Below are 23,545 nucleotides of genomic sequence, written 5' to 3' on the forward strand. Positions count from 1 at the left end.
CTTACTAAATAGCTGTATTATTTAGTGCTTATATGTACTTATTTTAAAGAGGTCATAAGTATTAAAACCATTATCGCTTACTGCAATTAAATCAGTAATGAGTACAATAATGATTACTGTATAGAAAGTAGGAGAAAAATTCTTAATGATTTCTCACAGTTAATGAATACAGTGTGCTTAGCTATCGGTCCCCAGGGATTGCTGGGTGTCAGGCACAGTCCTCAGTGTATTAGGAGAGCTAGAGCTATTGCTAATCACCAGAAGAAATGTCTGTCTTTGACCTATGTGATCCCAGATCTCAAACTATCCTGAGTAGCTTTTGTGTAAAACCATCCTGTTATCAGCTGAATATCCCACAACAGTCTGTTGGGAAATAATGTCCTTATTGAAAATTCCAGTTTCCGACTTTTAAGGAATATAACTGCCACAGGGGTAAAGTTGTGTATTATTATCCAAAGGCTGACATCGCATTTCACTTGATATAGGTTAAGATAAATGGAGTGGAAAGTATCTATTTACAACATCTTGAACAGCCAGGACTGCTACACAGTTACAAGTGTTTGTAAAAGGCATCAGTAGAAAAAAAAAGAGAAAGAAAACTGTGCTTTAATCTTTTTATATAAAAAAATTAAATCTAAAGTCTGCCTGCAATCAGCCAACTGACTGTAGCCTCTTTGCTGACCCCCACACTCAGGAACCTCTCTCTTTATCCAGGCTTTATGTCAAAGGTTATATTTATAAAACAAATCTCCTATATCAGTCCTTTCCTTGAAGTTCTTAGTCATCTCTAATATACCTGGAGATTTTTTCTGACACTTCTCCCTTAAACTAAGGACTGTCTCATCTCTTTCAACAAACAAAGATCATTTTGGCAGATATATCCTGTACTTCATTGCTGTATAATATTCTTAATATTAAGAAGTAAACATTCCCCGACTTTTACTCCAGTGTGAGTGTGTGTACCTGACGAGCGATAAAGTCTGTGTATTTGACAAGCATCCTTAATACAAACATGCAAATGAGGTTCATCCATGCAGCGTATCACTGGCTGTAAGCTGTGAACAGACAGTATGGGAGTTGCCTACTTTTGGGGGATATTAGCATTGTAATGACTGAACTCCAGATCCTATCATCAAAAGGTGTGGTAATAACAGTATAACTTCATATGAAGCAAGCTTCTAGGTGTACATCAGCCAGAATGCCAGAAATAACCTTAAGAAAATAATTAACAAAATAATGATGGGTGCTGCAAAGGATGGAGTGCAGGAAATTTCTAGGAGCTTGGCTACTAAAACATTCAAAGAGAGCCATGGTTCAAGGAGCATCTGAATACTTTGCTCTACTGTCAGAATAGTCCTACAGGAGGAAATAAGTTTCCCTTTACTTCATCAGGAAGACTATATCATGGAACATAAGAAATCTTTTAGGCAGGCAACAAAATCCAGTCTGTTCAGCAACAGGATACACTATCTATTGCATATTTTACTAATGAAGGAATACAGCAACAGTTTCACGGCTTAGCAGTGATTCATTGGTGACTATTGTACCTTGATAGGTAGAATAGAGTTATATTCATTATCACTATTCATTAGGGACTGTAGTGATAGGACAAGGGGTAACAGGTTCAAACTTATACAGGGGAAGTTTAGATTGGATATAAGGAAGAAATTCTTTACTGTGAGGGTGGTGAGGCACTGGAATGGGTTGCCCAGTGAATTTGTGAATGCTCCATCCCTGCGGGTGTTCAAGGCCAGGTTGGACAGAACATTGGGTGACATGGTTTAGTGTGAGGTGTCCCTGCTCATGGCAGGGGGTTGGAACTAGATGATCTTAAGGTCCTTTCCAATCCTAATCAGTCTATGATTCTAAGATTCTATAATGCTACGATATACTCTGGAAATGATTTTTTGTGTGTGTCCAAGTGTTAGTTTCTTAAACACTATGTAAAAGCTATTGAGATTTATGAAGTCATTGGTTCATTTTTGTCTCCCTCCACTAACAGGTACGTTCACAGTTGTCTTGGTTTTGGCTGGGATAGTTAATTTTCTTCCTGGTAGCTGGTACAGTGTTGTGTTTTGGATTTAGTATGAGAATAATGTTGATAACACATTAATATTTTAGTTGTGGCTAAGTAGTGCTTATCTTACATCAAGGCCTTTTCAGTCTCATGCTCTGCCAGTGAGGAGGGGCACAAGAAGCTGGGAAGGAGCAGAGACAAGACACCTGACCCAAACTATACCACAGAATGTCATGCCCAGTATATGAACCGGAGGGAGTTGGCTGGAGGGTTCAATCACTGTGGTAATAAATCACAGTCATGTGTAAAAGTTGCTCTTCAACATACTTATTTACTTAACCTGATTATTTGATAAAAGAAAACTCTTTACACGTAACTGCTGGATCACAGGAGCAAAATGGGGGTGGTGGCAAATGAGAACGTGCTCCTTCTGTACTTAAGGTGAGGGAGGTGGCAGCTGTGGCGGAGCAGTGACATTACTTAGACATTACTACTCTGTAATTGAAAGAGAGGATGCTGGAGCCATTCCTTTATTTCTGCTCTTCCTTTGTTCCTTTGTAGAGACTGTGATTATTATTTATACTTCCCTGTTATCTTCTTTGTGTTTTCACTGCATATGGGATGTTTGACATAGTTAGATACATCTCTGTTCTCTGTGATGCCCTAAAACCAGCTCTGCTCACCTCCCAAGGCTGAATTCCTGCACTGATGAGTCACTGACCTTCTCTGGTTTGTGTTTATCCTCCAGCATGGAGTCTGGCCCATGCTGTTATTTTGTGCCTGCACTCTCAGGAGCCTTTGCCATGCTACTGTGAAATTTAATGGGCTTATAGCACACAGTGCCAGATATTTAAAGGGGAATAACCTCCCAAAGCTCTATATTAGTATAATAAGCCCCATTGCCCAAACGTCAGTATATAGAGAGAAGCTCTCCAGAGAGAAATTCAAAGTGGTGAAATTGGAGTTTCACTCCCTTCTGAAGCTCTTTCGGAAGAACCCCAGCTCTGACTGTTGATGCTAGAAGGAGCCCAAGATGTTCAGAGTCAGTAGGCTATATCAGCCTTTGAATATGCTGCCCACATATGGAGTCCCCATCTATGCCTTCACAGCCTTGCTAAGGGAGAGTAATTATGCTGAGGAGCAATCAGTGTGGGACTGCTGTGCAGCATGGGCAGGCGATATGAACAAGAAATCCTCCCATAAACTAGTTCAGCCAAGGAATTAAGTTCAGTTATTGAAAATAGAGAAAGGAACAGTAACATCTGAAGGATAAACTTTAATCCCAGTAAAATCAGAAGAGTGACATTTTCCATCTGGGAATATCAGAGTATCACTACAGTCTTTAAAAGCCTTCTTGAAGAACCTTTAAAAGACAGAGTTGTTTGTCTTAACTGTTCTCACCATTATACTGGACAAACCTTCTCACTGAGCTCTCACTTTAACACTCCTAGTGTTTATTCCTATGCTTAATTAATAAACTTCTTGTCTCTGTCTCTAAGCTTCCACCTTTTTTAACATCCGAAGTCTACAAACAAAGTGTTTCAAGCTTTGAGTCACTTCTTGTGGATTTTAAAATTGGTTTATGGAGGAATAATATAAAAATAGATATTGCATTCACATTATATAAAATGAATAAATTAATTATGCTATTTTCTGAAATCTGAGCCAAATTTTAATGGGTAACTTAATTTTTAGCATATTAAAGAATCCCAAATGCCCTTGGACTTGCAAGTTATGGTCTTGTTATTTCACTTTTTAACTTACTGCTTCTGATTGTGTGGCAACAAATCTGCTCTTCTGTAAGAAATGCCTATTGCTGTATTTGATGGTAAAATCACCATCAATAGCTTTCTATTTAATTAGAGCTTGCTAATCCCTAGTAACTGCTCTCTGTTGTTCCTGTCCTTTCTTTTTGACAGGGTGGAAGATCACTTGTACTGTACATCAACTTGATGCAACAACCTGATGTACAATACAGATAAAATTTGTTCAAGGTACAAGCACATAACTGCAGCAGCCCAAGTGTATAAAAACAGCACAATGGGCCAAAGGTCCTTCTAACCCAGCAACCTGTAGCAATCAACAGCAGTTGCCTAGTGCACAGTACAAAAACCAGTAGACATGTAGTGATACTTTCTGAAAGTAATGTCCCTCTACTTAGGTCTCTGTGGATATTTCTGCTTGCATTTGCTCAGTCACTTACCGAATTCATATACACTTTTACAATGAACAACACTATCACTAGGATTTTTGTAGTTTATTTACTCACTGTGTGGAAGATCACCTCCTGTTGTTTGTCCTGCATCTGCTGCCTGCTTGCTTTATTTGTGAATAAAACCCCTGTTTCTTGAATTGTAAAAACAATTGTCCTTTATGTATTCTCTGTGTTGCTAATGGCTGTAGAGGTCTCTATTGTATTCCCTCCTCAGCGGTTTCTTTCTCATGCTAGCACTTGTCCCTCACAGAGCTGGTCCAGACCCTGATCATCCCCACGGCCCTTCTTTGAACCCATTCTAGTCCCTGGGATGGGAGAGTCACAACATCCCAGAATAGCCAAGGTGCAGACACATGGGTTTCATATAGGAAAAGTTACTGTTCCCTGTTCTGTTCTCTATTCCTTTCTTTGTCATTTCTAGCATTTGGTTTGTTTGTCTGACCTAAGCACACGAGCACGTAGTTGACATTTTAATAAAATTCTCAACTCCAGTGAAAAGACCTTTTCCCTGAATGGTTGGAGCAGTCAGAGACGCCATTATTTTACATAGGAAGTTTTCCTGTGTGACTCATCTGATCTTTAATACTTTTCTCACTCTTGGTTTTGTTCCCAGTACTCCTGGCCTTTGTTACCAGTGATTCAGTGATGATTTTGAAAATCTCAGTTTGCTTCATATCATTTTCAGCTGCTGCCTGCTTTGCATGTTAGAAGTACATATGCAATTTTTTGATGCAAATCAAAGCTTCCAGGCTACTACTCAATTTAAATTCTGCTTCAAATCCATGCCTAATTTGAATAGAAAAGGTTAATATCCCCTCTTTTTATCCAGAATTGGATTTTAATTCAACAAGGTTTTCATCACACAAGACAGTCCTAGATTTCTACCTTAGGCCATATGCAGTTCTTTCTAAAAAATAAAATGTCCTAATGCTTTTTCTCACAAGGAAATATTCATCTTTTTGTTGTTATTGTTAAGTCAGATCTGTCATCCTCTTATTTTGATCCCACTTTGCTTTTCTCATTCCTTGGAACTCCTTTATAAATACCCACTTTCCTTCAGTAGCATGCATATGCCATGTGGAATGTACTAGGTATGGTATTTCCTGATTTTTTTGATTATTGCTTTTTATAAAACTTATATTGTCCTCATGCAAACTACAGTTGGACATGTTGCAATATTTTTTTGAGATTCAGGCATATATGAAGCAATTCAGAGTTCATAGACGCGTGCAGCGTTCCATATCGTCACTAATTCTCCTGCCATTACCTATGTTGTGCATTTACTCCCTTCAAGATAGAGATGCTCTCCTGTTGTGCACAGAGCTGGAAACTGCAGGAAATGTGTTTTCCTTATTTGTCGTATCTTCTTTCACAACAAATACCTTCTGTTCTGACCAAAATTCATTATTAACTGTTGCTGATTGTACTAAACAATTAAAGAAACATCTCTGGGGAAAGACGCTATCAGCAATTTTGAAGATATAACATGTGATGTTTGAAGAGGACAAAGAGAGGAAAAAAAGGAAATTTTTCTTGTCCTGGTGGTGGTGGATCAGAGTGCACTGAAACAATGGCATGCCTGATTCAAATTGTATGTGCAATTTCATGCTAAAGAAAAAGATGTAGCAAAAAGGCTTTTGAATAGATTTTAATTTCTTTATGATCATATCTCATTTCTCTACTTGCAGTACTTCAGTGGAAATGTACAGCAGTATCAATCCAGTATATTTTTCCATTTTACAGTTTTTAGGCTTTCAGATAACTCAGAATATTCACAGAATCATAGATTTATTTAGGCTGGAAAACAGCTTTGTGATCATCGAGTCTGACTGCTAACCTAACACTGCCAAGTCTGCCGCTAAACCATATCCTTAACGTACTGATGGGCTAAAACTCCCTTCAAGTTTAAAGGTGTGCTGCACTCTACAACGTAGTGTGCATGCATCCATTTTGCCAATGTCAAAATCAATTGAAAACAAAGACAGGGAGCAGAAACAGCATTCTTAAGTTAATTCTGAACTGTTCAGTTTGAAGCAGGTTGTATGACGAGAAATTAGGATCAGAGAACTAAAGTAACTAAGTGATGCGTGTACAGCAGGTTGTTTCAGGTCTGCATCTTTAAAATCTCCCTTTTACTACTGTGCTGTTTCATCAGTGGTCTATCCAGTACAGAGAGATTAAATGACAATTTTGACCTGCTTCATCACTTCTGCAAACAAGCAGATTCAATGAGTTTCAGCTTGTTCATTGACATAATTACCTAGGTCATCTGGAGCTTGACCAAAGCCCACTGAAAATCAACGGAAAGACTTCTATCAGCTTCAGCAGATTTGAATCTTGCCTTTAGATCTTGGAATAAAGATGACAGCAATGAAGGAATCCACTTCTGAGCATAAAAAGAACAGATAATACTTCCATATTTTGCTTTGATCAGTTAATGACTGACTTTTAAATACAGAATTGAATACAGACCTCATGATGTTTCTAATTGAAGTGACTTGATAGGAATTTGTCATTAAAAAATAGGAATATAAATGAGATAAATTAATATTGGTAAAATTGGGTAACAGAATGTAAAAGTGGGAGCTATTTGCACATCTTGATTTTAGTTCTGAAGAAATATAGTTAAAGGTATAGCAAACAAGACAGCGTTTTGTGTTATTAAATAAGTCAGTGATGTGTGCTGGGTAAGGGCTTTAAAATTCTGTTGGTAACTAAAGAGGCAGATAGGGTCTTGCGGCCATTGAGATCTATAAGCACTGAATGACCTTAAATAAACCATTTTTGGAGATCTTAATATCAAAAAAAAATAGTATTAATTTAAATTAATCCATGTTTATTGAACTGCTCTACAGTTTTAGGGGATTTTTTAGGCAGGACTCCAAGAAACTCTTGGTAATAACATGGAAACAGGCTACTGCTTTGCTTCTAGAGTAAAACTGCTGCTTAAAATTACAAATCTAAACTTATGCAGAAGAATAGTTCCCTTTAAGACTCAATGAATTTAAACAATTTTAACTCAGAGCCATGTTTTAGCAATATTAATGAAGAATTAAATGCACTACAGTAAAGTAACAGCATAAAGAATGTCTCAATTGGAATGTTACTGTTGCTAGTTCCCTTTATGTTGAACAGTTTCCAGGAATGGGGAAGGAAGACTATATTTTTCTTGCAAAAAATACCAATTTGCAGTGCTAGAAAATGTATTCTGCTCTTCTAAGTCTAATTTGACTAAAGATTTCCCTGTTGCAAACCTCATTATTTTATGAAATTATTTACTGCAACTAAAAATATCACTAAAGATGCCTGTTAAGACATCAAATTGACTTCAAAAAGCCAAATAAGCTCATTAGGTGTATAAAAAAGATTAGCTGCATGTGTTACCTGTTCAAAGTCAATTAACTGACTTTCATTTAAAATGAGAACTGTGCACATTTTTTTCAGTGATGATTACAACACTAAAGTTATGTAAAAAAGTAATAAAATTTCAGAATACATTTATATCTAGGTCTCTCCCCATCATAAGCTGCTCAAATCTATTTTCTTCCAATGTAGCATGAAAAAGCTGCAAAAGAAATGAGGTATATTGGTCCTCAGACATGTCTGATGGCACCAAACTAGACTTCAGGCAGCTAAATGTTGAAGCCTAAGAGATTCCCTCGATTACTCACCCAATCTCTTGTACACCACCAGTTATGTCTGGACTTTTGGGTTTATCTATAGAGCTAAAAAGGTTTAAAGCTCCAAAAGGGAGAGAGCAACATTAAGTATGTGGGGATGAAAGTGATTATACTAAAAAAAAGCTTATTTTTTAGCCTTAAGTAATTTATTGTTTACCACTTTTCTCTTATGGGCACGTTTAAAATAAAAACATCTATAGATGTAGTGCATAGGGAGCAAGTGATAGTGATAGCATTTATCAGATCTAATTTCTGATAAACAGTAGAGATGATAACATGGAATATTCTGAATTCAGTATATTATATTTGATACTTAACAAGTTGTTTTTCAGATTTGTGAATATCCAATATCTTTGATGCTTTATTTTGCAGCTGTTTGGTAATACGATGAAATGTTTTCTCTCACTACACCTGGGACTATGTCTGAAGAGCAAGGAACTTGCTAAGATTTCTTTTATGACTGCACAAATCCAAAACATTTTTTTGTTCCTTAATATTAGATTGGAGAGAGTAAATGATTACTTGTCATGGTTTAACCCCAGAGGGCAACTAAGTACCACACAGCTGCACACTCACTCCCCTTAAGACATTACTATGAAACAGCGATGAGACTCTTTGAATGGAAACAGTAGTTCACCACAAAGAGTTTAATAAACACTTGTGACTCATCAAAAGGGTATTTAGCACAAATTTATTGCCAAAGTTGTCATAGCAGCAGGAAACTTTAAAATCCCATGGGTCTCAAGTATGGAAAATCTGTGACTTTGCAGCATTTTCTAAAATACAGGCTCTTTTGCATCAAATGATGAACCAGTTCTACAGTAGTAAGCTTGAACAAAACTGTCCTAAAAACTACACTCTTTTCTCTTAAACCATATGGGTGCAACGCTGGGACCCTTAACTATCAGATGCCTGAGATACTTTCCAGCAATCTACAGGTTCAGGAAAAATTTAAGCTAGAAACTATAAACTTTCAATCTTCTCATGCCTTTCTAAGATAAAAAATTAAAAGATGCCACTTAAATGTGATTTTGATCCAGAATGAGGCAGTTTTAATATCACATTGTGTCTCGGGACTGTATTGAAGGGCTTATATTTCACAAAGCACAGCCACGTCTCGTGCCATTCTCAGTGCTCTGTGCTGACACAGCAGCGCCAGTGTTTTGGGATGTTGAGGAGAAAGAAAATGCAGTTCTCAGGCTTGACTGAAACATGTATTTACTAATTCTAGAATCCTAAGAATGACTAAAAACATTTATTTCTATTAATTCATCACCTTTATTTCTTCAGGAATTAAACCCCGTAGATACAAAAGTAAACCACAAGCAACAACAATGACCTGAACTTCTGAGCTATTGTAGAAAAACAAAAAATGGCCCGAAATTCGTCTTTGGCCCTGCTTCATTTATTCTAAAGAAAAAGGCACACATTGTGCAGTCTTCTTCTGGATTTACATTACTCTTCAATATTTTGTTAAATATCAAACTAGGATCTTTTTATTAAAAAGTCACAAGGCAAATACTTTTAAATAAAACAATGTCATTTATGACCTCTATTGCTTTAGCAGGGTTTGCATATGTATAGATTTAACAGGGATGATCTTCCACCTGTCTTTAATTTCCTCATAGATGACAAAACAGAAACTTCATAGAATGGCCAAGCATCTGCTCTTATAATAGTTACAATACTTAAAAAAGAAGTTAAGGCATCTTTGAAATTTTAGCAAGTTGGGGAAATGAGGCCCCTACTGTGTGAAGGCAAATCTGCTTTCACCAAAGATATGTAGTTTTGTTATCACACAGCAGCTATTACTAATACAGGTAAGAGAACACCCACACTGATTTTTCCTCCTTTTTGCTCATTGTGTGGTCAGCCTCTCCTATTTCTCCCAGGTAGGTATATTTTAACTTGTATGAACACTCCTTGAGAGAATCTGAAACAGAGGAATTAAGCCTGAGGGGCCAGTGCTGATGCCAGTGGTTCCTAGGAAAGCACTGGGTGTTCAGGGATGTTCAAACAGGATTACTGCAAGGTTTGTTTTCACCAGATTATACAACCATACAGTAGTAATGGATTGTGCTACTGCATGTCTATATATTTAGAAGTGAAACAAATATCTAGCACAGTATTCATACTATTATCATTGGTGTTTCAGTGAACTTGCAGACTGTATATAAAAAGCCTGAAGAGTATTAAGACATGTTAACGATATCTGGCTAAGCACTACTTTTCTGATTTCTGTGTAAAATGCAAGACTGTTTCAGATTTCTCTTACTGTATTTGTTTACAGGATGTATCTTTACCATAAACACATTTTGTTGCTTGACTAAGACTGTTTTTCTGTCCTTAGGTATCTTCAAATGTTAAGGGATAGCTACAAGCCATAAAAATAAGTGGTGAGAGAGAACTGGTCACTTGTAACTGTGCGTATTTTTAATCTAGTTTTAATTTTTGCTTTCTCTCACTTCATATTTCATCCCTGTTCTCCATTAGGAAATTATGGGGTGCACTGAGCTCCCCACCACTGTCCACTGGTTTCCAGGGGGCTGACACTGGAGATATGCCAGCTGACAGTGGTGGTCCCTGGGCCCTTACCCCAGGGGCTTTTCTCAGCCTAACCATGAACAGGGAACACAGAGCTGGAAGAGGCTCTGGCTTAACTTTGGTCTTTTTCCTGCAGGTAATCACTGTACGCTGCCCTTCACAGAGCTGCCTAAGTCATCCCCAAATTAATGATTGCTCACAGTCTGTCTGTCGAAAAACCATTGCAGAAGCTTCCCATCTCCTGTAGTTCAGAACCTCACATCAGTTTCTGCGCTGCCCATAATCTCAGTTAGCTTCTTTCCCTTCGTCTTAACTTTCATCTGTTAACCTCATTTCCCAAGGGAACAGGGCTTATGTGATCACACAGCCCACAGCCTTTGCCTTTATGCTTAAATCTGTTTCCCAGACAAAACAACTTGACAACTACGTTAACCCAACTAGTAGCTGTTCTGCCTTGCTTGCTAGTAGTCCATTGAAACACTTTTTGCTTCAACTAGGCACTGCCATGTAGCTCAGGAACAGGGGAGTGGGGCTTTGTCTGTGTATGCTTTGGCGTGGAGAAAAGTGGAGAAAGACCAATTTGGTGGCCTTCTACGATGGGGCTACAAAACTGATGGACAGGGGCAGAGCAGTTGACGTCATCTATCTGGACTTGTGCAAAGCGTTCAACACTGTCCCACATGACATCCTTGTCTCTAAATTGGAGAGACAGCAATTTGATGGGTGGACCACTCGGTGGATAAAGAACTGGCTGGATGGCTGCACACAAAGAGTTGTGGTCAATGGCTCCTTGTCCGGCTGGAGACCAGTAACGAGTGGTGTCCCTCAGGGATCGGTGTTGGGACCGGTCTTGTTCAACATCTTTGTCGGTGACATGGACAGTGGGATTGAGTGCGCCCTCAGCAAGTTTGCCGATGACACCAAGCTGTGTGGTTCGGTTGATACGCCGGAGGGAAGGGATGCCATCCAGAGGGACCTCGACATGCTTGTGAGGTGGGCTGATGCCAACCTTATGAAGTTTAACCATGTCAAGTGCAAGGTCCTACACCTGGGTCGGAGCAATCCGAGGCACAGCTACAGGTTGGGCAGAGAAGAGATTCAGAGCAGCCCTGCGGAGAAGGACTTGGGGGTGCTGGTCGATGAGAAAATGAACATGAGCCGGCTGCAGTGTGCGCTCGCAGCCCAGAAAGCCAACTGTATCCTGGGCTGCATCAAAAGGAGCATGACCAGCAGGTCAAAGGAGGTGATCCTGCCCCTCTACTCTGCTCTCGTGAGACCTCACTTGGAGTATTGTGTGCAGTTCTGGTGTCCTCAACAGAAAAAGGACATGGAACTGTTGGAACAAGTCCAGAGGAGGGCCACGAGGATGATCAGGGGACTGGAGCACCTCCCGTATGGAGACAGGCTGAGAAAGTTGGGGCTGTTCAGCCTGGAGAAGAGAAGGCTGCGTGGAGACCTCATAGCAGCCTTCCAGTATCTGAAGGGGGCCTACAGGGATGCTGGGGATGGACTATTCATGAGGGACTGTAGTGACAGGACAAGGGGTAACGGGTTCAAACTTAAACAGGGGAAATTTAGATTGGATATAAGGAAGAAATTCTTTAGTGTGATGGTGGTGAGGCACTGGAATGGGTTGCCCAGGGAGGTTGCAAATGCTCCATCCTTGGCGGTGCTCAAGGCCAGGTTGGATGAGGCCTTGGGTGGCATGGTTTAGTGTGAGGTGTCCCTGCCCATGGCAGGGGAGTGGAACTTGATGATCTTAAGGTCCTTTCCAACCCTAACTATTCTATGATTCTATGATTCCACGAAAAGAGATGCTATCTATGAGCTGGTGGGGTCACAGACAAATAGGGATGTGGGTGGAAATGTTAGAAATGGTGGGGCAAGACAAGATAGAAAAATGCAAGAGACTTGAATTTTTTTCTCCCCCAAGGCTAGAAGTTTAAACTTTCTTAAACCGAGGGTGACTGTCTGCAGAGGATTTTATAATGTGACAGTAATATACTCCTGATAACAAAACAGGAAGGCAGCCTTGATAGAGTACAGCAGCAGGGCTGCACGTTGGCCACTAGAGAGCAATAGATAACCAGTAGTTGTGTGCCTGCAAAATCCGAGCCCCCTATAGTCATGTAACGCTTTTAAAAATACAGATGCAGAAATTAACATCATAATGTAAAATTACCCTCTTGACTCTTTTTAATACTCCTAACGCCCTCCAATCACAGAAAATAGCAGGAGGGAGCACGCTGGTAATTATCAGCAACCCATATTTAAAGAAAGCTCTAGAATGCATCATATAATGTATGCACTTTGCTTAGCCACATGAAGTGGGAACGAATCTTGCAGTATTAAGATCACCTGCAGAAATACAAAGCCAGAGCTAAGCTGGCTTCTCCTTCAGTCTCAAAGTCCAAGCCTGCATTATGAGGGCTGGGAAACTTTCAGAATTGAAACTTATTTTGCTACTATTTTAAATCCTGAGTATTGTCACTGTATGCAATTTGTGCTCGCACATTTCAGGAAACAAACACTGCATTTTTCTTTTCTAAGTGCTATGAATGCTTTCAAAGTAGTATATTTTCACCCTGGAAGCCAAAATGTTCTACTCAACATAATTCAGATCTACAAAGTGCATTCACATAATATATACCCAAAAGAAGCTTTTTCTTCTCCATTCCCAGAGTTCAATAGACTCTGCTATTGCATTTTTGCAGCCTATAGTGAACAAACATATCTACCTGACTATCATTATGATAGTGTGTCCTGAAGTGGGGTAGAAGAAGCTGTTATGTTACTGCAGTGGCTAAGAGAGAAATTCTGTATGTCTTGAAAAAGCGTCCTTTCTCATTTTCAACACGGGTTATCACGGCTGGTTTTCTTGGGTTTTCAAGTACATTGCTTTCTTACTTCCTTGGGAGAGCCTGTGAATTTGGTAAGCAAAGCTGTTCCAAGAAAAACTCTTAGTGCACCTGGTTAATCTTGTAGCCCATTTACTCACCCTCTTTATTCTCTTTCCTCCTGAGCCTTGTCCAAACACAGCTGTTTCATAATTTTGCAGTTGAGGTGCAAAGCTGAAGCTCTACAGCAGCAACTGTCTACCTGTGGCTCTTATGGCTATACAAGCCACCATCAGCTTTTCATGTTATATTGTTAGAGGGTGACAAGAAATTCAGACTGACAACGGGACCAGCAGCAGCAATCGTCGTGAATTCCTGGCATGTGGGTGTTCCACAGTGCGCGACAGAACTAGACTCACAGTGGATAGCAATGGTGCAAAGGACACAGGGAGGCATCGTGTCTTTGCTGTGGAAACCAAGTCCCACTGTGAAGTAAAATAGGCTACTTGCTTGGATGCTGCTTCTATTTGCCAATTAGTAGCACTACCACCAGCATCTCCTACTTGGGTAACAACCCTTACCACTTAGTGAGGACCCTTCCTTTAGGTCCCCAGCAATTGCCTAACTAGCCCTGCAGGGCGGGTGAGTCACAGGACAAACTGAGGAGCAAAACAGCTGGGAATTGAGAGGTCACTGAAGTAGACTGGCAAATGGCAAACACAAAAGGAGTTATAAGGTGGTTAAGTGCAGCAGAATTACTCCCTCTCTGGTAGTCTAAACAGGTTCAGGGATGAAGCCTAAGTAAGAAAGAGGAGCTATGACCTGGTCTGATTGGGTCTCATCTTTGCAGGAAGCATTCACATCACAAGGAAAGGAAATGGAGTAGCTTTGAAGGCAAGTTTAGAAAAAGCAGGGAAGGGACTGAATTTACATAGCTGGAAAACACTGAGGAAGATGCAAATAGACTCTCAAGCTTTCCATAACAAAGCCTCTTCTGGATGATGTTGTTTAGTCTGTCCTTTATTTAAACACTGAACAATCTATTTGCATTTGTTACAGGCAATTGCCTTTCTAACTTCAGAGCAGGCTAGCTAGACGTATCTAAGAAAGAGCGGTAAAAGTGCTTTATAAGTGCTTTGTATCAGATAACTGATTCCATTTTAGGGATATGAAGACTATTTGTCACACTTTGGACTGTTTCAGATACAGAGAGATGAGCTGAAAAAATAACTAGCAAACTATTTATTGACTTATGACTTTTGTTTCAGAATATCATCTTTTATTTTAGGAATGTTTTTAATTTTGCTGGTTTTGAAGAAAACAATCTGCTAAGTGTAGCTCACTGTTACAAAAATTTGCAACTGGCTCGAGCAGATTAAGAGAAGTTAGGAAGCAAAGTACAGAATTATAAGGGTAAATATTTATTCACGAGCACAAGATGTCCCAGCCAAACTGGGTCACCATGAATGTGATTTTTACACCCTTCAACCATTCAGGTACAACATAATTTGTCTAATTACTAAGACCCACACTACCAGTTACTAATCATAGTGAAAGTTTCAAAGCAGCTGTATTTCTGCTTGTGTTCTTGCTGCTTGCCTATTCATTCAGATGTTCCTGGAGTCAGTCTTGCAAGAGTTACTTACCTATAATGCCAGAGAACACTGTGAAGGTTTCAAAGATGTTTTAGAGGGGCTTTATCTGGAGATGGCTTTATCTGGCTTGTCCATGGGTATGCTTTATCCTTTGGGGACAGCTCTCTGCTTCCAAGAAACAAAGTCCTTATTTCCAGGGCTGGGCTGTCTTTTAGTTTATTTTAGTTGAGCATGAACAATTATCAAAGCCTCCAGTGAAATTCCACTACCTCATTACATCGCAGTGTATAATGTGAAACGATACATATGAACAAAGCTAATACACTTTCATATCATAAAGACTGACTGACATAAGAGTTAGGAATTTTCATAACATCACATAATCACCTTTTTCAGAGTAGCTGACAAAAATCAGTAAGTGCAAATTATTCCTGGTGGCTTTCGTGGGACCCACATACACAGCTCTCATTCATAACTCTTTACATTACAATGTACACATATGATTTTAGCCCTTTGTTACATCATCTTTGTTTTTTCAGACAGAAGCTTACTTAGTTGTTCCTCACATGGAAGTTAAGAGCAAAGTACCTTAGATAATCCTTTTTACCTTTCACTGAATCTTTCCCACTCCTATTCTGTCTTTCCTGAGCTGAGAGAACCCAGAACCACTAACAGCTTTCAAGATGTGGCCAGATAATGAAATTACACAGCTGCATAAGGATGCTTTGTTCCCTGTTCCTTTTCAAATCCCCAGATACAGCTCATTTTTCTGAACTCTATTAAGCACTGAAGTGAGATTTGCACAGAAACATATTGTAATTCCAAGATTTTGCTCCTGCACAGAACTAGTCATCTTGGAGCTCATCATTTTATATTTCAAGTTAGGTTGTTCTTCTCCAGAGTGCCTTGCTTCTCTATCCAAAAAGCAATCTGCCATTTTACTGCCTAGTCATTCAGTTTCATAAGATACTTCTGCAGACCTTCAGTGACCTTTTCTCCTTAAGCCACTGAATAGCTTCATGTATCATCAGAAGGCTCTCACCTGAGTGATTAGCTCCTTTCCCAAGTCACTTGTTAGCGTGTTAAGCAGGTCCAAGCAGAGACTGCTACAACAGTGCACCTGTGACTTCTATACTACAGGTGCCACACACTACTTCCCACCTCCTGTGCTCTGTCTTTAACCAGTTATTAATTCCAAGACATTTGGTCTTATGCCATTACTGCTAAGTTTCTTTGACAGTCTTTGCCAAAAGCTTTCTAATTCCAATAGGCTCTATCAGCCAGAAGATCTTCTTCGCAAGCTTTAAAAATGTCCAATAAACTACAGCATTCCAAAGAATGCTGTCAACTCTGCTGATTAAAACATGTAAAAGGCTGAGGGCATAATCTCATTTTGGAACTAAGAAATTCATAGCTGAATGGATTGTTTCTCCCCAGAGTTCCCTGTATGATAGCTTTAGCTCTTCCTTTCTTTTTTTGTGACCTGAAGAGCCCATCCCAAAATCTGGGATCCCTGAAGATCCGTGCTTGTGTGTAGACAATGGTAAGGATTGCTCAAGTTCCGTTTCCAACTATTCCAGCACAGAATTGATCAGAAGTTGCAACTTGCTCATGGCTCCTCTTATCACAGAGAAATCCATGCTAACGGAACAATCAACAAAACAGAGTTTAACTTGAAGGCATGTGCCAAAATACGCTATTTTACAGATGCTACCGGGAAGGACTTTGGGCCCCATGTAAAATACAGTTTTCTTTTTAAGCAGAGTGGTTAGATACTGCAGTGACGTTAAAGGTACTTTTAGAGGGCAAGACGCTTGCAGTTAAAATCCTTCTTCCTCCCTTCGAATTTGACTAAGAACAGTTAATTTAACAGGAAATTTGGATTTTATAGGAAGCATCTGAAAATACGCAACTACGTCATCGTACTACAGAACCGAGCAATCCACACATCATGTATGCCCACACCATAGACTACTAAAACAGGAGTGTAGAGAGATTATTGGCAACAGCCGCTCTTCCTTCCGCCTGCTGTTCTGTCAGAACCCTTGAGGGACAGCCAGCAGGCAATAACCCGATGGTGCACATCATGTATACCCTCGCCTGTCCCTCGCAGGTGCCTCAGCACCAGCCCAGCTTCATCCCCCAAAGCCCATGCTGTGTCCTTGCTCGGTGCAGGACCCCACACTGATGACAGACCGGCGCTCCTCGAAGTGCCACCTAAACGCCGGGGCCCTCTCCATCGCACCGCGCCTGCGCCGCCGCCGCCGCCGCCGCCGTGCCTGGGGCCCTCAGTAGAGCTCTACACGGCGCCGCCGGCGGGAGCGGTGCTGCGGTACTGGCCAATGGGGCGGCGCGGCGCTGCAGCGGCCGCTGAGGTCAGTTCCGTCGCCGCGGTGGGTGGTGGGCCGTGTTGAGGTGGTGGTGGTGGCGGCGGCGGGGGGCTCGCCCGCGCCCTCGCTGGGGTAAGTACCTCAGGGCGAGAGCTGCGGGTCCGGGAGGGTGAGTGTCGACGTTTTGTGTGCGCTTGGAGACAAGGGAAACGGTGGCGGGGTCTGCCCCTGATGGAGGCAACCCGCATATGTCCTCGTCTTCCTCCAAGCCAGGTGAGGTTCACACACCCTCTCCCGGTGCCAGCCGGCCTAGCGCCGTGCCTGACGATGCTCGCGCCGCCCTGCCCGCCAGTGCGGGGATCTCGGGGTCCCGGCGGAGAGCGCGGGCTGCGGCCCGGCGGGCTGCGCCGTGCTGCCCCCTGCGGGCCGGCGGCGGCACTGCGGCGCGGCGCGGGCGGAGGCGCCACCCCGGCGGCGGCGGGCGGAGGGCTGCGAGGCCTGCGGAGGGTCCGTCGCCCGCCCGGCCGCCTCCACCGGGGCAGCGACGGCGCTCGGCCTGCGGGGACGGGCCGAGAGCGAGAGAGGCCCCTCTCTGCCCCCCGAGGGGCGGCAGCACGTCTGTGCGGGTGGGCTGGCTGCCCCAGCAAAGGGGATTTTGTGGTGTTGGCTGGCGAGTGCTGCTGTCTCGTGGACGCCATCAGGCTGCTTCAGCCTTGTCTGGACTGTAAAGCTGTTGCCCAGGGTTGTCATCTTGGTCGTCTTCCTGAAGAAAAGAAGCTTTCGGGTTAGTAACTTGTGTTATTGAGCAAAACAGAAAAAAATTGTGTTTTGTGTGTAAATTGTGTTCTTCAGTGTATTTGGGTGTAGGATTTGCTTAATTAAAATCCTACATTAAATTTTGTTGCAAGAAGATTTATCATAACAAAGTGTTACATTGGACACTTAAGATAATTTAGACGTATAAAATGACTTGGATTTCTTCTAAATAAGTAATCCAGTGTTATAGCCAAAGTGTCCTGAAATATATATTCAACAAAAAAGGCTGTTTTATTATTATGAAGACTAATGGTATATTCAGGATTTTGCTAGCATTCTCTTCTGCATTGTTACCACGGTAGGTGGTTATGGGCAAGGCCCTTTTCTTGCATATGCCGATAGCATATGGCTAATTCTAGCAAGAATTAAGTCTGTGGAAGTGAATTTTAGCATCTACATGAGTGTTTTGCGAACCGGGCATGAAGGAATATATAGTTTTAATGGAACTCTCCCTCCTCCTCTCCCATTTTCTTCAGTGCCATACTTCTTTGCTTTCTTGCATACAGGCCTTAAGGCTGAGAGTAAGTTGATGCTGAATATTAGTCACTATTGTTTGGATATATAGAAAGATTTTGAAAATGGTTGCAAGTTGAGTGAAACAATGAGATGTGCAGCATAAATTTAAAATTTTATCATACATCTAATGCTAAATGACTGTATAAACATCTCTGTAAAATATCACTTGTGATACAGTAGTTATTTGAGAATAACTAACTAAGCTTATTGCAAGACCACCAAGCAATTGAATGGTATGTCAGAAATGTGTGTCTTTCATATACAGATAAAGCTAAGCATCAGTCCTAGAGCCACAGAGAAGCAGACCTCCATTTCAGTGCAGTACATATATGTACCTCCCTTTATACAACACCAATAAATGTCAATAAATTGGACATTTTTTCACCTATGTATTCAGAAAAGTGATCTACTTTAAAACAATATTTCGTTTGACTTTATAAGCAGTAAAAATGTTGAATGTAATTAATTTTTTCTGTAGAGTGAAATAAATGTATATTTTATAATAAAAGTAAGCTCTAAAAACCTGATGTGTATTCTTTGCGCTTCTTATTTCTCTGCATTGACATTACCCATTCATTTTGATGGAAAAAAATTAAAGTGCACTTAGGATTCAAAAGTGTTATGACTGTGATTAGCTGTTATTATGAAACAGGGTGTCTTTTTAAGAAGAAATAATTGTAGATGAAATTTCTTTGATGTATTTGAATCTCATTTTTAATACAGAATCAATTCTTTTAATTAATACTAAATATTATACCTGAGTGAAGCACTTTGGATGTCTCCCAGTCATTAGGCCTAAAATTAGTGACTGGTAGTTGATGGCCACATAGTTGGGTCAGTAGAACAGTTAACTCTGCTTAGTCAGTTGGTGCTAAATGGGCAGTGTATGCTATATACATTATTATAAAATACAGACAGATAATTTTAAACTTACACAGAGATTTAAGCTTTTCAGAGACTCAGATTTTACACAATGCATCTTCCTGATGCAGTGATGCTCAGTGTCTTCCAATCGTATTTAAGCTTGTTTCTCTTAAGAGATGATTTGTATGGGCTTTTCAATACTTGATTGTTGCAACTTGATTGCTGCTGGCCTTGACTGTTGGATGCGGTTTGTGAACTTAGTGTGTGAGAGGTGTGTGCTTTACCAAAGTCAGGTCTTATGTATTTGGTCACACATGATAAATGCATGATGCTCATCACACCCATTTTATTGATAGTAGTGTAGAATTTGAGATAAAAAGGGAGCTAAACCACTGAAGAATACATATTTTTCTTTGAAATCATAAACAAAGGATTAATATATTTGATATAAATAGATATTTGAGGAGTACAGAATAATGGGAAGACACTGGCAGTTCTTGTCTGGCAGTGGCCATGTCAATGATTTGTAATCTACTGCAGTGCAAAAAACCCCTTGTGCTTTCTGAATTTGACAGGCTGCAGAGGATGTTTCTTCCTTTTTTTTCTTGGGTTTAATTGATCCTTGTTTTCTGACCTTTATGTACATGTGATATCCACTGTTTGGAATGCCTTTTGACTCCTGCAGATCTATTGATCTCTGTCTTGAGCAGCAAGGTTCAGGATATACTAGTGTGTGAAAGGTGGGAATGTTTCTTTTTATTAAATGCCCAACTTCTTTACGTCACTGTTGTAGGTGTTTTGTAGGAGGAGTGAGTGAGAAAGGCTGGTTTATCTTCCTTCTACTGCCCTTTTTCCATGTGCCTTTAAGTTTTTGCTTCCAATTTATTTTATTTTTTTCCCCAAAAACTAGGGCATGTAAATTTTTTAAATTTCTCCTAATTCAGGTGCTTTATTGTATTTCAGAATATTTTTTACAAACTCTTTTTGAATCCATTCCTGTAAAAACGACTGGAATTGAGTTTAACACTGCTAGTGTTTCTTAACTCCATTCTTCAGCCATACTATTCCTAGTATGCCATTCAGACTCCATGCAGACTTCTGGGTCTTCCTTTAATGATATTTTTGAATTGGTCTGTGTGCTCTGTATTTGATTGTAACTTGAAAAATGGAGTATGTATCTTTTAATTAGATCTTCTAAAGCATGTCTCTGTTAACTCTTTAAATGACAAAACAAATCTTCAGGGGAATCTCTTTCCCCTCCCCTCCCCATGCAGAATAAATGGATGCTGGATTGCACCACCTCTCTGTGTATGCTGATGATCTCATTTTTCTGAAGTAGCAAAAAACCCCACAAATATATATATATATAGAAAACATAAAAATGAAATTACAGTGTACCTTTGTGCTTGGTTTATCCAAAATAATGGTAAAGTGGACCTGTTTGCATAAAACATTTTCTTATTAACTGTTCAGTGTCTAGGAAAGATTGGTGAATAACTAGGTGTGGAGACAGCGGCGATGTCACTTCAGCATCAATGATTATTCAGTTCTTTCTTACCTTGTACTTTGTCTGGCTGGGATAGAGTTAAATTTCTTCATAGCAGCCTGTACAGTGCTGTGTTTTGCATCTGTGGCTAAATCAGTGTTGATAAAACACCAGTGTTTCGATTGTTGTTGAGCAGTGTTTGCACAATGTCAAGGTTTTCTTTTACCCCCCTCTCTGCCTCCACTGCGGTGAGTAGGCATGGCGTGGGCAAGTGACTGGAAGGGCACGCTACTGGAACAGCTAACCAGAATTGGTCAAGGGGATAGTCCGTGCCATATAATGTCATGCTCAGTAGTGAAAACTGCAAGTAGAGGAAGAATGAGCAGAGATGGGGGTTGGCTTCCAAGGTTGTTGCTTGGAGACTGGTTAGGCATCGGTCTGCTTGTGGAAGGTGGAGGCTGATTTCTTTTGCGTAACCTCTCTGCCTCTTTCTGTCACCTATTAAATTGCCTTCGTCCCTACCCATAAGCTTTCTCACTCTTTTTCTCCAATTCACTCCCTTACCTAACCAGGGAAGGGAAGGGAGCCAGCAAGCAGCTGTGTTGCTGCTTGGCTGCTGGCTAAAATCAACCCACTGTACATCTGAAATACAGTTGCAGTAACTCCAACATTAGAAACCTAGATTCTGTCTACATGGTATTTGTCACAGGTGAAAACTTGCATTTGGGTTTAAACCATGACAAACCTGTTTCTTTTCGCATTCATATATAAAGCTGTTTGAGTTAGTACAGTTTAGAAACATTACCAGCCTGTTTGTTGAATTACTTCTTAAATTTTCCTGGTATCCTCTTGGACTGAGCAACCCAGATCTGGTAAATGTTTCACAGTGGTTTTTGTACTTTTCTGCACTTTAAAGGTAGTGGATCCTTTTTCATGTTGTCGCATAAGGTGAAGTTTACAGTGTTAAAAGAATATAAGAAAGCTCCATGTGTTTTTAAAACTGTTTTTTGTGGTCAAGGATTTTGATGGCATAAAGTGCTCTATACTTACCTTTTGGTAGTTCAGATGGAGGGCAGTTTCAGTATCATTTGATAGCTGTTAACAGCAAAAAAAGGCAAATATTGATCTAACTTCACCCTTTCCTTTCGAACGCAATTTTAGGTCTTTCTTAAAGCTGTGTAGAAATCTTCAAAGCATCTTTGCTAGGTGCACCTCCCATATGAAGACAGGCTAAAAAAATTGGGGTTGTTCAGCCTGCAGAAGGCTGCGTGGAGACCACATAGCAGCCTTCCAGCATCTGAAGGGGACCTTCAAGGATGCTGGAGAGAGACTTTTCAGCAGGGACTGTAGTGATAGAACAAGGGGTGGTGGGTTCAAACTTAAATGGGAAATTTAGGTGAGATATAAGGAAGAAGTTCTTTACTGTGACAGTGGTGAAGCACTGGAACAGGTTGCCCAAGGAAGTATGAATGCTGCATCCCTGGCAGTGTTCAAGGCCAGGTTGGACAGGTCCTTGAGCAACCTGGTCTTGGAAGGAGTCCCTGCCCATGGCAGGGGAGTGGAACTAGATGATCTTAACGTCCTTTCCAACCCTAACCATTCTATGATTCTGCCTTTGGTCTGGATCTTGAGCTAATCAAGATCTCTGTCTTTCTCCTGAGATGAAACAATGGATCTCCTGAACATAGACCTACCATCACACTACTGTGTCAGTAAGGTTCATCTTAAGTCTAAGAAGTGTAGCAGCAGGGGAAGAATGGTCCATCAGAGACTACCAGAAGCATTTGCTTTTTTTTTTTCCTCTTTAGAATGTGGATAATAGAGGGCATAATGTTAGCAACATTAGAATTATTTAAAAGCATAAATCTTCAGATCATGATTGCAGTAGTCATGTGTACTTGCCTCCTTCCTGGGAGGCTGCCATTGATTTGTTTTTTGGGAAACAGAGGTTTTGCACATAAGGGTGTACAACTCTCTGCATTGCAATGAGATGAGATTACTGCAGTCTTAAGAACTGCTTACTGAGGAGTTTTACAGGTGTGCAGCCATCCATGTGCTAAAGAGTGGAAAGGCCATTATGTTGTCCCTAAGCAGTTTTCTGACTTATTTTTTGACTTGTTTTGACAAGTTTTTTGACTTGTTATTTGAGGTTACATCGTATACTTGCTCTTTGCAGAGCCACATCTTTAGGTCAGCATTCCTATAGCAGTTATTGGCAGATGGAGCACAGGGAGCTGCCAGAAAAGCTTTCTAGATCAGATGCTGACTCCTGTCTCAAGCCACTGGGGAGATGTACCATAGTGTAAATTTTTCTCATTTGTGTAGGATTATTGTAATAGGATGCTACTTAGGTGATCTCAGTGTTGTACTTTTGGAGCCCAAAACAGAACCTGTTCGCTGTTGATAGACATGGAGAGGAGGAACTGGATTTCAGAAGCATATGTCTTCTATAAGATGTATTGAAAACTAAAGGAGTTCTGAAATAACCTCATCAAATAGGTTGTATACATGAATGCAGATCTGTGCAGCAGCATGTCTGTAAATAAGAATGTTTGAATAAGAAAGACATTGAGCAGATTTTACTTGTTGGTGTTAGCTTTGCACCTTGTAGTGGTTTATGTGTTTCTCAAAAGGCTAATTTAGTG

Source organism: Psittacula echo (assembly GCF_963264785.1).
Source record: "Psittacula echo genome assembly, chromosome: 1".
NCBI classification, from domain to species: domain Eukaryota; kingdom Metazoa; phylum Chordata; class Aves; order Psittaciformes; family Psittacidae; genus Psittacula; species Psittacula echo.